This window comes from Anguilla rostrata, unplaced genomic scaffold (assembly GCF_018555375.3).
Source record: "Anguilla rostrata isolate EN2019 unplaced genomic scaffold, ASM1855537v3 scaf0928, whole genome shotgun sequence".
In the NCBI taxonomy this organism is placed as follows: domain Eukaryota; kingdom Metazoa; phylum Chordata; class Actinopteri; order Anguilliformes; family Anguillidae; genus Anguilla; species Anguilla rostrata.
In genome coordinates this window covers 3805-16936 of record NW_026986302.1, presented here as the reverse complement: position 1 = coordinate 16936, position 13132 = coordinate 3805, and the positions used below count along the sequence as shown (strand labels likewise).

Below are 13132 nucleotides of genomic sequence, written 5' to 3'. Positions count from 1 at the left end.
AAAGCAAACTCTTTGGGTCATTGTTGGTACACGGCATGAAATTGATGTGAAATTACAGGGAAATTCCTACGTAATCTGCTGTTTTATGATATACGGCACATTGCTTAAGACAGAACAGCATTGTGGGCGTTTTGCTCTTAACTGCATAACACCGTTTGAATTTTCAGTAATTAACTGGAAATTGCTATGGATATTGGGAAGCCGTGGTTAGTAGTGGCGACAGAGAATTGCTAACAAAGCAATGCCAAGTTTCGAGTGTCACACCTAATAGGCTACGCGAATTTAAAAGTAATTATATCACAATTTGTTCGTTTTGATTTCAACAGAATACGTTGATCTGTATTTCACATAAATTTTCTTGTTCTTTTCCAAGGCAACCCTGTACTTGAGTATTTTTTGTTGCAGCTGGCTAGAGTGTCGCCGGATTGTGCAGGTAGGCTACGTGCGTTTCGAATTCATCAAATAGTTAGTATCATAACGGCCAATCATTCGCCAGCGATAGCTTAGTATGAAAGCATGTTTACATGTCAGTATTGTGGTCACCAATGCTTAACGAAGTATGCGTTGTTAGGCATATGAAAGTACATGCGAGGCTTCCAACCGCGTTGTTTAAATGCGCCTTTTTGATTGCTCCGTTCGTCAGAAAACATGACGCAGTTGGAATGCATGTATCGAGAGCATAAAGATAAGAGGAGAGCACAGGTAACTGCAATCGAGTGTGTATCTGTCATGTAGAATTTGCAATGTTAGATGCAATGATTTATCCAGTTTAAACTCTCATTTGAAATCTCATATCGGAGAGGGCAGGGCCCGTTTCTGTCCATTTGTCAGTGTGGGAGAACGGTTTCAGTCGTTCTCTTCCTTTATTCTAATTTTCACAGTACACAAGTCTTGACAGTATCCAGTCTTTGGGCCTTTAAAAACAGTAGGAACAGAGACGAGGATAACGGCAACAATGAACAAGTGGGATGTTTCAGTGTGGGGGGGATTTGACTGACGACGTAACGTAAGTGATGATAACGAGGGAGACCAAGCAGCGGTGCGGCCAAGAGAGCAGATGAATCCCTTTTCTTAAACCCAATTTGGCTTTCTTTTATTAAAGTTGCAGGCAAAACTTTTACTGCCAGCATAGTCATACAGTCTATGTATTGAGGATTTTAAAGGGCAGGGATGGTATCAGTCAGTCTCATTTAACTTCATAAGTTGGACGAAAGGGTATCATTGGATATCTCTGACACGTGAGAGGAGAGAGGTTCTTAAACCGAGGATTTGTTTCGGGCATGCAACCACTGGTACCTGTGAAAATGATCAAAGACAAAAAACGGTTTTTAAAATCAGTTTAGATACATTGAGCCAGTCCCCACCTTATCTTGGAAAGAATGATACTGGGATCACTAGAGTGGCTTTAGTTGAACTCAGTAAAGGGCACCCATTTCTGCAGATTATGTACTAGAGCCGACCGAAGATCTATAATATATTAATATATTTATATAATAAACAAAAAAAAAACGATGATTATTTATCTGTACTTGTCTGCTGAACGTTGTATTGCTATTTACTACATTATCCAGTAGAGGGAGCTCTAATACAAGTGTGAGACACTGCAGCAGCTGCGCTGATTCTCTAATAAGACGTTGTTACTCGGGCCTCATCAATTCTCACACTGCAAGACTAGTCTGCACAAATTCGGTTGCGGCATAAAGGTGTGTATGTAGTTTAGTGAAAGGTTTTAATTAAATGCGTTTATCTGACCCTATGTTTATCAATCCTCTAATCAAACGAGCGAGCTAGCTAACATTTTTGGGTTTCCTCTTAGCAAGCTAGCAAGCCTTTATGAACTGGAAGTGAGCACATAAGCAAGCGTAGGATCTACATTTCCAGAGGACCAGCCTGTATTCTCAAATAAATAACGCAGCCAAAATAAAATGGTGATGAATGTGTCACACACATTTGTTTTTGTTTTTTGTGTGTTTTTATCTGAGATAATGATATTAGATACTATATGATGTTTTTGGTAAATAGCCAAGGTGTGATTGCAACAGCGAGTGTGTATTTGTCACGCGTCATCGTAGCAAGCTAACCAGACAGTAAAAAAGCAGATAAAACACTTCGAACATGAATCATTTTAAGCACATGTTATCTAGCTTTGTCTGATAACATGGAGAGAAGATTGCGTTGGAGAACTGAATTCAACCAATAGTTAGCGCGGGTACCTGCACGAAAGCTCATACATATAAGAAATACAATAAGAAAATATAATTAATTTAAATTACTGAGAAAAGATAATAAAAAAATAACGAGGCGGCATAGCTAATGCGTTTTTGCGAGCGATTTGTCATCTGTCACGACGTCAGAGGAATTGGGTAGTTATTTTTCACCGTCTAATTCTTATGGACAGGGAACCCTCGTTTGATTGTTTAGTAGGAATAAAATAAGAATAAGTTAATTATGTACTGAGATAGTACAAAAGAAATAAAATAACAAAATTAAAAAAAAACAACAATAAAAATAATATAATCATAAAATAATGTTTGAACTGGAAAGGTATTTTTTAACATTAATTTTTTTAAGATTTTGGGAAAAAAGAAAGGAGAAAAAAGAAAGGTGTGGATTTTTTTGGGATTTCACACACTAAATTAGTGTTAAATTTTTTAATTTTTGTTATTTAATTTAATATCATCTTTATTTTTTTGTTATCTAAAAGTTTTGTGGGTTTATTTTAATTTTTTTGTTTGCTTATAGTTAAATGTTCTTAAAATAGAAACTTTAATAAAATAAAGTTTTTCAAATTGGTTTGAAATGTTGCATCTTTTGGACAAAATTCCCGGTCAAACATCGGTAATCGGTGGCTAGGCGCCCCACGTTCGGGCCATGACTTATTTGTGAAGGGTGCGTGTCGCATATGGACTTCGTGCTCCTATATGCCTAAGTCATTTGTCACAAATCAGAATTCTTACGTAATAGAGAATGAAATCGTACAGCTTATCACTCAGGTACCTCGGCGATGACGACAGCATAAGACATGTCAAAAATGAATCAGAAGTGAGAAATTGATGTGCGAACAATGCTGTCCAGGAAATTGGTGTTTTCATTAGACTGCTGCCTCTTGATTGGGGACAAAATTTAAAATCCAGTTGAAAATGAAGTGGCAATTTGTGTTGCTGCTAAGGCAAAAAGTTGAAATTGTTTGTGCTCCTTGCCATATGCAACTAGGTCAGATGGCTTACTGAAAGTCCTTATGAGGAGTATTTGCCCGTAGTCGACAGTATGTTTTCTAATCACCACTTAAGCAGAAACATCATGGTAACCACGTTAGAAACATAGCAACGTTTATAAACGAGCCTGTAGCTTTAAGAAAATGTGAGGCTCCCTACAACTGTTAGGAGGACTTGTTTTGCGTTTAATTAGTTTATGGTGTAAAAGGCATGTAATGTCTTAAGCTCATTCTGGAAAATAGTTAGAGCCCCGCATCACTCCAGGGACTTGGTTGATACTTGTTGTCGCACAGGAAAGAGGGGGAGACGGGAGAAAGAAAAAACGATTAGAAAGTAACAATCATAACGTGATTGTAAGCAGTTAAACCTAAAGAGTAGCCCAGTAAAGGACCCACGGACCAATATTTCCAGATCGCCACTTCAATCTCTTTCCTTGGGATCTGGTAAGTTTAAAATGTTAAAATTTGCAAAGTATCGTAACTGTTAGCAGCAACACGTGTGTATTGCCTCTGTGTTTCCTTGAAAAATAGCATTAGCATCGTGGCGTTAATAGTTCAGTTTGCACATTCAGTTTCTCTTGGGGATTTCAGCGAGTTTAAATTTAAATTGTCAAATATCGCCATATGTAGCAGCAACTTTTGTTATGACGGTTCCTGGAAATAGCATTAGCCACACGTGGTATGTATAGCTATGAGTTTCTCTCATTAAAGTTGAATGTTGTGTATAAAAGCGTGAATCGCATGTTATTGTTATATACGTGATGAATGTGCTTGTAACTATGTGTATATGAATGTGCCATGTAAAAACCTTGTGTTAATTTTAAGTAGGTATAGCTCATCAAGGGGCTATAGTTGAGCATATGCTTAATGAAGTAGCTAATGCAGAATACTGGAGAAACATGCACTAGCGCTTAGCAAGTGCTTACATTTGGGTAGATGATGTAGCCATATCTTCTATTGTGCAGACAGTGCAAGGAGGTTAGTTCACATGCATATAAGATTGACAATCAATAATGATTACTTGATTTAAAGTTTATTGCCATTGTGTATTTGAATGCGTTCATGGTTAAAAAATGTATTTAGCTATAGTTATCAGAACGAATCGGCGTTATTGCAAGTAGGTTTAAACAATAGCAAGGAATTTGTTTGGTCCGGTGGTGCAGTAACAGTGAACATAAAATAAGATAAATAGGTAGGATGAACAATAGTGCTCCCGTAAAAAAGCATAACAGACATAACATAACATAACATAACATAAAATACATAAAAGAGTGCAAAACATAACAATAGTGCAAGGGGAAAAGTAGGTTTTCAAGTACAGGTGCTGTAATGTAGGTGTCTGGTGGGTCGTCAGGATTACCAGTACAAGTGTACAGGGCATCAGTGGGGGTCCCGGGCTTGGGATAAGGCCTAGATGCAGTCGTGGAAAAAACTTTTCTTATGACGTGAGGTTTGGTTCTGATGGACCGCAGCTCTGCCGGAGGGAGTGTTGCAAGAGTTTGTGGAAAGGGGTGGGAGGGGTTCGGCACACAATCTTTAATGCCCGCCCTCAGGGCCCTGGAGCGTGTGCAGTCCTGGCGGGAGGGGGGCAGGTCCTTTTTGCAAGGGCCCCGCAATCACCCTCCACAGTGCGCACGCGAATGATACGCTGCAGTCTGAACCTTGTCCTTGGCAGTGGCAGCAGGGAACAGATGGATGAGAGGAGGTGAGGATGACTCAATGATGGCAGGGTAGAAGGGCACTGATGTACCTATTCTGGTATTTTTTCGTGCACATCATGTCCCATTGGCAGGTTGCAACTCTAGCAGCTGCCTCAGGATGAAAGTAATCCTTGCTGCGTCCTTCTTGGTGAGGAGGTGATGTTTCAGCTCCACTGAGGTCTGGGTGATGATGGGCCAGAAGCAGAAGGACTCCACAGTTTGTCGAAGGGAGTCATGCAGGGTGATGGGGGGCGGGGGGGCTGCGTTCATTCTGAAGTCCACTACTAATCTCTACGGTTTTAGGGCGTTCGAGCTCCAGGTGTTAGGGCTGCACCAGCGACACCAGAGTCAATCTCTCTCCTGTTAGGAGACTCAATCCCCACAGAGATGAGTCCAATGAGAGTGGGTCGTCTGCAAACTAAGGAGCTGACTGACTGATGACGGAGGTGCAGCGTGATTGGTATAAAGGGGAAGAGTAGAGGAGAAAGACGCAGCCTTGAAGGGGAGCGGTGCTGATGGTCCGCGGAGTCGGAGACCGTGTTCCAGCTGAGCACGGCTGCTTCTGTCAGAAAGGAGCGGTGATCCAACTGCAGGGCTAGTAGGGCCGTGCAGCTGGCGAGAGCTTGTGTCCTGTAGTAGAGCGGTAGATGTATGAAGGCGGAAGCTGAAATGCCACAAACAGGATCTGACATAGTTCCTGCAGTGTCCAGGTGCTGGAGGATGAAGTGGAGGCATCATGTGTACAGCATCGTCCAAGACTGTGCTTGTATGCGAAGCTGCAGGGGTTCAGGAGGGGTCCGGATGGTTGAGGTGGGGGACGATACAAGCGCTCTAAAAGACTTCATTACAACAGAGGTCAGGGCGAGGTGGGTCTGTAGTCATTTGAGTCCTGCGGTCCTTGTTTTTTGTGGATGGGGATAATGGTAGATGTATTGAAGCAGGTGGTCAGTGGAATGTCTCCAGGAGGTTAAAAAATGTCTGGTGAAACACGGAGACCAGCTGATAGGCCACAGGCTTCCAGGGTGGGAGGATGAGACAGCGTCTGGTCCAGCTGCTTTGACGGGGTTTCTGTCTCTTGAATAGTCTCGTTTAACTCCCTCATCCATGAGGGAGGAGTGTCATTGTTATAGGGGAGGGGGAGGGGCCTCTGAGGTAGGTGATTTGTAGAGAGGCCCGGGCTCCTGGTGAGATGGGGGAGGAGGAGCTGGGTGGTCTGGAGCTGGGAATGGTTCAATGTGGGGGATGGTTTCAGGACTGTCCCATGTGTTAAAATCGGCAGTAAACTCATCAGGCGTTGCAGGCGCAAGTCATAGTGGAGTGGGGGGCTTCGGTTTGTAGTTGGGATCCTGATGTGAGGCCTTTCCAGACAGAGGCGAGTTGTTTTCTGAGAACGTCTGTTGAGTTTCTCAGAGGATACAGTCGTTTAGCATCTCTCACTGCCCTGCTAAACCTGTCTTTAGAATCTTTAAACCGGTCACTTGTCCCCACTCCTAAATGCTTCCTCCTTTTGCAAGCCGTAGCTGTCTGAGTTTAGCTGTAAACCAGGGTTTCTCGTTCTGTAGATAAACCCTGGTGCGTGATGGTTACACAGCTGTCCTCACAGGAGCGATGTTGATGTCACAACATTCTGTGTACTCATCCATGATGATGGTAGCAGTCCTGAAACATCCCAGTCAGTGCCGTCAAGCACGTGCGAAGATCCTCCCTGTTCACTGGTGTCCACTTGCTTAGATGTCCATCAACCACAGGTTTGCAGAGTTTTACATTCTGCTGTATGCACGAATCAGGTGGACTTGTGATTGGTCAGAGGGTCCCAGTGCAGCGACGAGGGGGGACGGCGTGATAGCACGGTTGATTGTACTGTAGCAGTGATCTAAAGTTTTTCCCTCTGGCGGGCATTTAATCAAACTGGTGTATTAGGCAGTTCGTGACTGAGATTCCTTTGTTAAAGTAGCCGGAGGACGATAACGAAAGAGTCCGGGTTGTCCGCCTCCACACACAGTATCTCGGTCGGGCGATGCGTTTGATACGCGACTGGCCTCCTGCAAGAGGGCTTGCGGGGAATGTAAACACCGCAGAAATGAATAAGCGAAACTCGCGGGGGGAGTAGAAGGGTGCAGTTGATGAAAAAAAAGTTTCCAGAACAGGGAACAGTGCCTGCATAATCACTGTAAAATCTTACACCAGCCATGTTGTATAAAAACAATACCTCCACCTTTCATTTTCGACGGAGCGCCTGTGTCGCAAATCCGATCTGAATAGCTGAAATGGCCTGCCCAGCTGCACGGCAGGTCCGGTATCGATCCACACAGCCAAGTTTCCGTGAAGCACAAAAACGGAAGATGTGAAAGTCTCTGGTTTATCCACCAGGTAGCTGGTATTCGTCCAGGTATTGCACAGCCGACACACGTAGTTAGATGATCATATTCCGTGAACGGAGTGCCTGGTAGACGCGTTGCGGAGACGCACGAGCGCACGGCAGTTTCCCTCTTCCTCGGCGTTTCACTGCTGTGAACAAGGGTGAGCGTATTTGACAAAAGGACCAGTAATTCCGCAGATTGTGATGAGATATGTTAGGAAATAAAGCCACAGGAGTTGTTACCGGATAGTTCATGAGCTCTTCCTGGTGAAAGAGTGTCCGGAGCTATCGCAAAACTACTGAATTTACGCAAACAAACAAGGCAAAACATGCCGCACGCAACACACCGAAGCAGCCATGTCCGCGGCGCCATCTGATCGACTATATGGAAAATTACCTTGCCTCATAATCTGATTAATGGTAAAAGAGTTGATAGGATATTGAAACATGATAAGTGTACAGGTGGAACATTTTATTAAAGTTGTAATTATTTTGGTTATTAGTAAAACTTTTACACTTTTGAGGTTTACAATGAAGCCTTGTATAAGAAAAAAATAAGATTGAGAAAAGTTATTCAGTGTTATAATAGCCTGTTTCATACAGGCTGGGTTTTTTGTATAACTGAGAAGAAACCTGTGAACCTAGGAGTCTCTCCCTGACGATGGGAGATGTCGAGCCGACCAGCTTTGATCAACTTGATTCATCTTCCATCCATTGAGGCCGAACCCCCTTGATTACCCTTGGTTTCCCAACCCCACTCTGTGTAATTCTCAATCACAATCTACCCACCCCCAATTTTATTGATACTATTTTTGTAAAAAGGTATACACCACAACAACAATATAGACTTGTAACTAACTAAATTGACTTGACCAATTGAACTGAAATGACTGACTGAAAGAAGACATTCAGAACTGAGAATGGACCAGTGAATACAGTTACGAACAACTCAGGGACATTGATATGAAGACAATGAATGTGTTTGAATGTGATAGCTTCTACATATTGGTTACGTTGCTGTTAATACGTTATACCATTTGTGCACTTTTTTTTTAAACTTCCGCTTCCGTTGTTCATGGTCCATCCCTTCATTCATAACCTCTCCTTACTATCGAACTCTAGCTTTAATCCTGAAAATGATTTACTACTGCTAAAGTGACCCTTTAGGTGGGTTACAGTCATCATATACGTTGACTTATCCTGAACTGATACACTTGCTTTGAGGACTATTATTCGCTCTTGGACCCTTAGTTTGAGAGTAAACACACTTTTAAACCAGTGTGCTCGCAAATTACACAATTCAAGAATTTGGATCTGTTGTATTATTTAGGCCTCCAGTACTTAGCTCTGTGGCTGTACACAATGTCACCGTTAAAGGCACAAAGCTACAAAAAAAAGCCACGCGTGTGTCTTTGAGAAGAATGATGAGGACTAGTACTTTGGCAGAGAGAACTGATTCTTGTTTTGAAACAGTTGTGTGTACTTTGTCACAGAGAAAATGCCATTTTGATTTCCTTTTTGATCAGGGGATTTACATGCCCTAAAGATGGGCTCAGAGAACCATTTCAAATATTTTCGTACTCGAACATGCAAGCCTGCTTGACTAACCTTTGCCTGTGTACAACATGTTTGTCTGTGAGTCTAATCGCGCCCTCGCACTCCTTTCGCATCAGAATGCTGATATAAGTGAGAGCATCAAGGACGCAGTATTTCTGTCCTGCCAAGTGTGACCAAAGAAACATATGTACACAGGGAGTGGAAAGCAAAGATGACGTTGCAGTACACTAAAGAGAACAGAAATTGCAGAGGTTATTCGACCAATCAGGGCAGAAACTTTTAAAGCATGGAAATGGAGCAAGGTGTACTGTATATTTACTAATTCACTACCAAATTAAAGAGTGTATTAAAAAGCTAATTGTTTTATCTATTAATTATGGCATAATTTTAGTCAAATATGTTCATAATGATAGATTTTTGCTGTTCATGACCAGGCCATATAAGTTGTGCTTACCCCCCTACTCCAGTCCCCAGTAGAGGCAGTTCATCACTGTCAAGTCCTTGAGATCAGTAGCCCATTCACCATCACATTGCTTATGTAAACAGTGGCTGTGCCCAAAGGGTGCGGTGGCGTATAAGTGTAAAAGTTTTCAGAGATGCTTGAATTTTGGGCCAGTGTATGTACTCACGTCCATCAAACTGACAAAAGAATCAGAAAACCCCGTAGTTATAACTCCTGGGTCGCACTGTGTAGCCTTTGTCTGCTCGTGGTCTGTTATTTCGTGGAGATGCACTTTTAGTGTTTTGTAAGGTTTATAGGCATTTTGATAGGCTTATCTGCAGGTAGGAATCCTCTTCGCTGTTTTGCTAAACTAGAACCGGAAAACATGATAGTGGAGAATAGGAGCAGACGCATATGTCCCAGCAGGTTTTGCATATGAGAAATAACAACAGTGTGAGAGAAATTAGGGTGAAATTATAAATTTCGGAGAGTTGAAACAATATGTTTTAGCAGGAATGGGCATGTAGGTGAAAGTTGACATGATCACGGAGTATAGTGCGAAGTAAATGGAGTGACCATGAGCGAGCTTATATTCCTTATCGAACGGTATATATAACAGTCGCTATAAAGTGCAGCTGTTAAAGTGGGGGGTTAAGTAACACGTGAAATCTATTGCACTGCTATGTTTTTTTCATGTTCAGTACTAGTACTGAATCATGTTTAAATGTAATTATTTTAATGGGTAGTTGCAGAACGTACATACATAGTAATTGTTTGTATGTGGGTGGATAGAGAACAGGGCGAGGTAACATGATGTAGAAATGTGGCGTTTGCTGATAAGAAGGTTTTTTACAGTAGCCAAGTGAAGAAATGTAGTTAGTAGAAATGGCACAAGCTGTGAACTGGTGTAACCTTTGATAAAAGTATTACATTTGCCATCATGAAATGCATATGGGTGGCCATGAGTGAGTTTGGTAAAGAAAATATAAGCGTAAGAGAACGTTAGTGTAAAAGAGGAAATATCTGCCTGAGAACGAGGCGGGATTCAATCGTTCAACGGAGGTTACCAGTCTGTCACTTTGTTAGGGCAGCACCATGACATAGATATGCAATGCGTGAATATCATTAGCAAACCTGTCCGTGGTTTTAAAGAAGAACACAGGCGAGTTAGCACAGAAGACGTCCCGTTGAATCCATTGGCTTTGCAATATTGTAGCCAGTTAACAAATTGAACGTGCAGATGGTACGTCATAATACAGTTTGGGGAACGGCGGTAGATATGGTGCAAAAGCAATAATTGAGAAGTAGTAGACAATTATTAGTGAGGGTAAAAGCAGGTTAAAGAAACACATTCCTAGCTGGGCTTGAACTTCCAACCTGTGTTCCCAAAACTGTAACCTTACCCACTAGGCCACAGGCGGGCTAGCTGTTTGTACTCAAAATGTTTCAGAGTAAAAAGGTATGGGTATTTTGCGTGTGTATGCAGTTTTTCATAGGGTCGTGTAGGTGAAGATTTGGCGGGTTGTCTGTAAAATGTCCAATGGGAAGACATGTTATTAGTGGGATAGGCGGCAGGAAAAAATAACGAAGAGAAGATGAAGAAGAAGAAGGAGAAACGTAAAATCCCCTTAGTTTGGGGCTTTATTGTGTGGACATGTGAAGGTGTTTATGACATCTGTCTGTTGAAATGGGGTCAGAATGTACAGAATTAATGTTTTTAATGGCTGAGTGTCTGTGGCTGTTGTGGTATTTCTGTGGGGAACCCTGAAAAGTGCCAAACTCTCGGTGCTGTATAGGTATGGGGCATGCCTCCACCAAGGCGTAACTTGGTGGGATGCATACCTACCAATCCCAATACCTGTCAATTTTGTTTTCTTTTTGTGATGGTCATAATTAGAAGCAGAAACAAATTTTGCTCAGAGGGGGTATACTCATTTGCAACATGGCTTTTTATAAGTTGGTTAAAAAACATGCTTTCCTGTTTAGCATTGCAGTATTGCAGTGTTGCTGAAACACTACATAATATCTTTTTTATTTGTAAGCGATAAAGCTGGATTTCCATTTTTCAGAGAGGGTGTACTCCTTCATGATGTGCACTGTAACATTGCTGTGTCCCAAGCATGGTGCCTAAAATTGGGGGGATTGTGTATAAAAAGGGCTGTAATTCATACACTGTTCACCTGATATGCAGTAAATACTTTTTTTTATTACAAATTCTCAAATTGTGGAGTACAGAGGCAAATCAATAAATGATGGGTCTTTGTCCCAAACATTATGGAGGGCACTGTATCCATATAATATTTAAATGCGTTTAATTTATATTGTGTTGTTCTCTGCAGGTTTCTGCCTCCTGCTGCTGACGTGAGAGGTCCTTAACTTTGCCTGACAGTCCTCGATTGATTGTTCTCGGTATGCATGTGTATGTTTAATTAAACTTTCCTTGACCATGTGGCCACACCACAGGCCTTCCCTGTCCTCACTGCTATGCTATGTGTCAACCCCATCCCAACCTGTTCTCCCCTACAGAACTCGCCTCCGCAGGCGAGGACCCCGTGGCGACGGAACCTCTCCAAACTTCGCTATCCCTCACTGACCCCCCTGTGACGACTTCACGGTCGCAGGAGGGCTATGGAACTGCCAGTCTGCTACGCGGAAGGCTGACTTCATTTCAGCCTACGCGTCCCTCTTCTCCCTACATTTCCTTGCCCTCACTGAGACCTGGATCACACCAGGCAACACTGCAACCCCTGCAGCCCTCTCCTCCTCCTTCTCCTTCTCTCACGCTCTCCGCCCGTCTGGCCGTGGTGGGGGCACAGGTTTGCTGATCTCTCCCTCTTGGAAATTCTCTGTTCTCCCCCTTTCTCACCTCTCCATCTCTACCTTTGAATACCACTCTGTCTCAATCTGTTAACTTGTACATTGTTGTTATCTATCGCCCTCCAGGGCCCCTGGGAAGCTTCCTCGATGAGCTCAACACCCTGCTCAGCTCCTTCCCAGAGAATGGTGTAAAGGGGAGTCAAACTGGGACCCAGAAAAGGCTGGCATTTGAACGGGCCTGCAGGCTGGGACTCATCCTGTACTTCAAAGAACCCAGAGCCGTGTGATAAAACAATAAGTTACTTGGACTTCCTCGGGATAAGCAGGCCATTTGGCTCTCTGGAATGTTGCCACTGGACACATCTAAGATAAGGGGAACTAGTCTCTTTGTCTATGGTTGTGGGGGTATGTGTGTTCGGGCCATTAAGGGTAAAAAGATCATCAGGCCTCTGGACAAATGGTGGGGCAACTACGCTTGACAGTTCCACAGTGCCGTTATGTGGGCCCCTCTATCATTACACTTTTTATTTATTTCTGGATCTGGACTCTAAACCATCTGTTTATCATATTTACAAACCCCGGAAAACCTTACAAACCATGCACGTGTTTTCATTATATTACTGTATTATGCCTTATGTAATAATAACATGGATTGCATGTAAAATGCTTCAACAAAAGGGTATTTTCATGACAACTGCACCATAATATTACATCCCCTGGACATGTTTGGCATATTCAGGAAAATTCCAGAAATTGAATGAAAAATGTTTCATACCCAATAAAATTTAATGAAACATATTTTAAATTGTATCCAATGCCACAGCGTTCGTTATAGAAGAATTCGTTGAATTATTTCTGTGTTCGGGAATTCAGATTTATGAGATCGCTATTCGCCCAACGAACTGCGGAAGCGCATTCCGGTGCCCACGCGATCTATCTGGAGGACATGTACCGCTTATAACGTGTGTCCAATTACACCAAGTTCGTTTTAGATGTACTGGCTAATTATATCTGTCTCGGGAATTTGGATTCATGAGATCGCT

General features: G+C 42.5%; 1 long non-coding RNA gene across 1 annotated transcript; it reads left to right on the top strand.

The window, feature by feature from the left end:
• The first annotated feature begins 11634 nt into the window (after positions 1-11634).
• LOC135246807 (uncharacterized) lies at positions 11635-12753 on the top strand. The gene is made up of 3 exons (XR_010327953.1): positions 11635-11681; positions 11799-12088; positions 12216-12753. It is a non-coding gene; the product is annotated as an uncharacterized LOC135246807 (long non-coding RNA).
• Positions 12754-13132: the final 379 nt, after the last annotated feature.